The sequence below is a fragment of the Macrobrachium rosenbergii genome, chromosome 21, assembly GCF_040412425.1.
Source record: "Macrobrachium rosenbergii isolate ZJJX-2024 chromosome 21, ASM4041242v1, whole genome shotgun sequence".
Taxonomy (NCBI): Eukaryota; Metazoa; Arthropoda; class Malacostraca; order Decapoda; family Palaemonidae; genus Macrobrachium; species Macrobrachium rosenbergii.
In genome coordinates, this window is record NC_089761.1 from 35,424,273 (window position 1) to 35,429,272 (window position 5,000).

The 5,000-nt window shown below is 36.3% G+C and overlaps 2 protein-coding genes across 3 annotated transcripts in view; one reads left to right on the forward strand and one right to left on the reverse strand.

Moving 5' to 3' along the window:
- LOC136849927 (ketohexokinase-like) overlaps positions 1-5,000 on the forward strand; it is a 324,411-nt gene that overhangs the window by 152,476 nt on the left and 166,935 nt on the right. The window lies entirely within an intron of this gene.
- The window catches only part of LOC136849926 (muscle M-line assembly protein unc-89-like), a 79,897-nt gene that overhangs the window by 73,964 nt on the left and 933 nt on the right, over positions 1-5,000 (reverse strand). The window lies entirely within an intron of this gene.

Consider the following 5,000-nt stretch of genomic DNA (forward strand, 5'->3'; position numbering starts at 1 on the left):
TGTGTGTCTTTATGTGTTGGTTAGGAGCTGAGTAGTGATGGATTTTGTTTCGAGATCAATAGTGAAGTTAAGGGAAGAATGAAAGCTAGATAAACTGCCACGGTCACCCTGGCCGAAGTGAGAAAAATAGCAGACGTGTCGCCGCCAATAATAAATTCAGATGAAAATGGACGAAAGGGGTAGACGGGAGACCCCGGTGGGCTATAATGACGTGGAAAGAAAACCAGGGGATAGATTAAAATTTGCAGATGAAAATAGTGAAGAATTTTTCGTGAGAAAATTAGATTTTGACCTCAGGTGTTTTGAAACCAACGTCCTCTAAGCTCATTTACTTATTTAAGCCAGGGGTGTGTGACATGATGACCGTCTCTCTCTCTCTCTCTCTCTCTCTCTCTCTCTCTCTCTCTCTCTCTCTCTCTCTCTCTCTCTCTCTCTCTCTCTCAGTTTATATCTTTGTTGTATTTCTCTTCAATATCTGAAAAGGCGATTTTTCAGTTCAATATATATATATATATATATATATATATATATATATATATATATATATATATATATATATATATATATATCTATATATATATATATTATATATATATATATATATATATATATATATATATATATATATATATATATATATATATATATATATTTGTGTGTGTGTACTGTATATATATAAATGTATATATGTATATATATATATATATATATATATATATATATGTATGTATGTATGTATACATATACATATATATATACATATATAAAAAAAGAGTGAGACACACCCGCAGACACAGACAAGCGTGAATAACATTAAAAAAACTACAAGGAAAACGAGGAGGATTATAGAACAGAGGAAAAACAGAGTATTTTTGGAAGCAATGAAGCGAAACAAGTTCCTCGTATTCCAGACAGAAAAAGAGTCTAGATCTGCATTAATAACTTGAGCCAAGTTTAAGCATGACTTGAAAAATATAAAAGAGAGAGAGAGAGAGAGAGAGAGAGAGAGAGAGAGAGAGAGAGAGAGAGAGAGAGAGAGAGAGAGCTCCGGGGGAAAGTGGAAGAAAGAGAATTCTTAAACGTGAGGTAAATACGATAAGCTTTTCTGATGTGAGGTTCTCCTGTATATATTTGTAAATATTTATTTGATTTGAAAGTACATATTATGCCTCCGCCACCTGTGTGTGACTGTGTACGGGACATATGTGTATGTATGTATGTATGTATATATGTATATATATATATATATATATATATATATATATATATATATATATATATATATATATTTATATATAAATATATATATATATATATACATATACACATATTATATATAAATACTGTGTATATATATACATACATAGGCTATATACACATATATTATATATGAATATATATATATATATATATATATATATATATATATATATTTATTATTTATTTATTTATTTATTTACTTATTTATAAATAATTCCCCATCTGCTAACCCTTCAGAAAGGCGCACCTACAAAAAAAATCACACCTCAAAAAAAAAAAAAAAAGTAAACCAGGAACACATTCCACAGGATCATCATGCAAAAGACCTCGAATCAAACGAGAAAGAGAATTGACCGAGACACCAAAGATCCGGGGATGCCACTGACACCCGAAAATCGGATGAGCAATCGCGCTTTTATTGTCTGGAAATTGATCCTCCATCGCCCGGCTGGGAGCTCCGAGCGTTTCGGGACCTTATTGAGAAGCGATAAATAACCAGGAAGTCCCAGACAGCATCGGCTGTCGGTGAAGAGAGAAAGAGAGAGAGAGAGAGAGAGAGAGAGAAAGCCGTTTTCCTTCCGCAGGGGAATGTCTATTCCTGTCTGCCGGCGAAGCTGCTGTTGTTGTTTGGGAGTCTGGCTGGCAGTGTGAATAATTGAGAGTCGTGTGCTGTTGGGGAGAGTGAATTCATTCAGTTTCTCCTTTTAGCTTGTGACTGATGGCATTATCTTTCCGTTGGCTAAGGGTTAGAGTCACCTTTTGCCAATGGTTCCATTCTCTTTCGGTCGAGGAGTCAGACTCATCTTTTACCGATGAGTCCGTTCTCTCTCGGTGGTGAACCGGATTCACCTTTTTCCAATGACTGCAGTCCCCTCCGTTGTCAAAGAGGTAAATTCACCTTTTACCAGTGACAGCATTCCCCTCCGTTGGCAGTTAATTAGATTTACATTTTACCAGTGACTGCATTTCCTTCTGTTGACAAATAGTTAGATTTACTTTTACCAGTGACAGCATTTCCTTTCGTCAGCAAACATCTAGTTGACCTTTTACCAATGATTGTATTTCTTTCCGTTGGCATAAAAGCTAAATTCACCTTTTACAATTTCTGCATTCCCCTCCGTTGGCAAATAGTTACATTTACCTCTTACCAGTAACTGCATTCCCCTTCATTGGCAAAGAGTTAAATTCACATTTTACCAATGACTGTATTCCCCTCCGTTGGCAAAGAGCTAAAGTTACCTTTACCAGTGACAGCATTCCCCTCCGTTGGCAGTTAGTTAGATTTACATTTTACCAGTGATTGCATTCCCATCTACTGGCAAATAGTTAGATTTACATTTGTATTTGACCAGTAATTGCATTCCCATCTACTGGCAAGTAGTTAGATTTACATTTTACCAATGATTGCATTCCCATCTGTTGGCAAATAGTTGGAGTTGTATTTTACCAATGATTTCATTCCCATTTGTTGGCAAATAGTTAGATTTACATTTTGCCAATGATTGCATTCCCACCTGCTTGCAAATAGTTAGATTTACATTTTACCAGTGACTGCATCCCCATTTGTTGGCAAATAGTTAGATTTACATTTTGCCAATGATTGTATTTTTACCAATAACCCATCCGTTAGAAATAGTTGATTCATCTTTTACCAATGACTGCATTCCCCTCCATTGGCAAATAATTAAATTTACAGTTTACCAATGATTGCATTCCCCGTTGACAAAAGATTTGCTTTTTTCAGCAAACCGGTAGTTAGATTTACATTTTACCAGTGACTGCATTTCCCCAAATTTGTTTGCAAATAGCAATGACTGAGTTCCCCTCCGTTGGCATATTTAGATTTGCCAATGATTGTATTTTTCTTGGAAATTAGTTGGCATAAATCAATGACTGGATTCATTCCCTCCGTTAGAACTAGATTCATCTTTTACCAATGACTGCATTCCCCTCCATTGGCAAATAATTAAATTTACAGTTTACCAATGACTGCATTTCCTTCCGTTGACAAAAAGATTTACTTTTATCAGTGGCTGAATCCCCCACCGGTAGCAACTAGTTAGATTTACATTTTACCAGTCAACGCATTTCCTGTTGTTGACAAATAGTTAGATTTGCCTTATGGCAATGAAATTTACTTTTTCCAATAACTCCATTTCCGTTGGCAGATATTTAGATTTACCAATTACCTTCCGTTATCTAAGAACTGATCTGTATTCCCTTTTCCTTCCGTTGGAAATTAGTTAGATTTTATCAATGACCTTTTTCCACTGGCAAATTGGATTTATTCTTTACCAATAACTGCATTCCCTTCGTTGGCAAATTGTTAGATTAACCTTTTACCAATGATTGCATTCCCCTCCGTTGGCAAAGAACTAGATTCTCCTCTTACCAATAACTGCATTCCCTTTCGTTGGCAGAGAGCTAGATTTACCTTTTACCAATGATTGCATTCCCTTCAGTCACGTTTTACACACAATTGCATTCCCTTCCGTTGGCAAAGTCTTAGATTCGACCTTTAGCTGCGACTCCATTTCTTTTCACTTATCAAGCATCAGACTCGCTTTTATCTATATCTTCATATTCTTTTGTCCTGGTGAAAAGCTGGATTCACATTTCAGCCCATACCTGCATTTCCTTCTGTTGGCAACTTTATTTAGATTTAATGCCTTTTCGATCCAGTGACTGCATTTATCCGACTGGTAAAAATTTGTAACTCAATAATGTTTGATGACTCAAATATGACTTTAAGCCGCCAGTTTCTTCCGATGGCAAAGCGTTAATCAAGGCCACCGAAAACAGATCTATTTTCCAATAATGCTGCATTTGGTGGTTTCTGTTGGCAAATAGATTATGGCTAAATTTAACCTTTTAAAAACTACAATTGCAATTTGACGTTTGATGACTGGAGGGTGGATGATCAACATATCAATTTGCAACCCTCTAGCCTCAGTTTTTTAAGATCTGAGGGCGGACAGAAAAATTTCGGACGGACAGACAAAGCCGGCACAATAGTTTCCTTTTACAGAAAACTAAAAACTATGCTTGTATAATTATTCGGCTTACGCCATCCCACAGTAACTCTCAAACTGTTGCCAAAATATCAGGAAGATATGTTGAAGAATCCAGTTTAGTTTTTAGCATAATTTTATCAGTTTAACTGTTACCTTTCTTAAGATAGGCCCAGACCCCATCCTCAGCTGGGACTGGTTCTACCTCTGAATGAGATTATTCAGGTATGAACTAATCTGCTTGCCGGCTTATTTGCATGAAGAGATAAATCTGTTAATTACAAAGAGATAAATTTGGAAACAGGAATGGACTACAGAATATAGGCCAAAGACCTAGCGCTGGGATCTATGAGGTCATTCAGCGCTGAAATGGAAGTTAAGAGTAGAAAGGTTTGAAAGGTGTAACGGGAGAAAAACTCGCAGTTGCACTGTGAAACGATTGTCAGGAGAGGTTGGATTGCAAGATGGAAGAGAGAGAATATGAATGGAGGTAAAGTAAAAGGAATGAAAGGGGTTGCAGCTAGGAGCCGAAGGGACGCTGCAAAGAACCTTAAGTAATGCCTGCAGTGCACCGCGTGAGGTGCACAGACGACACTAACCCCCTACGGGGAAAAATTTGGATATATCTTTTGTTTAAAAATTTCCAGAAATTTCGACAAATTAATGCAGCTGAGTATATTGAAGTAGGAATTAATCAAATAGACATTGAAAGGTTTTAGAAGGCTGATT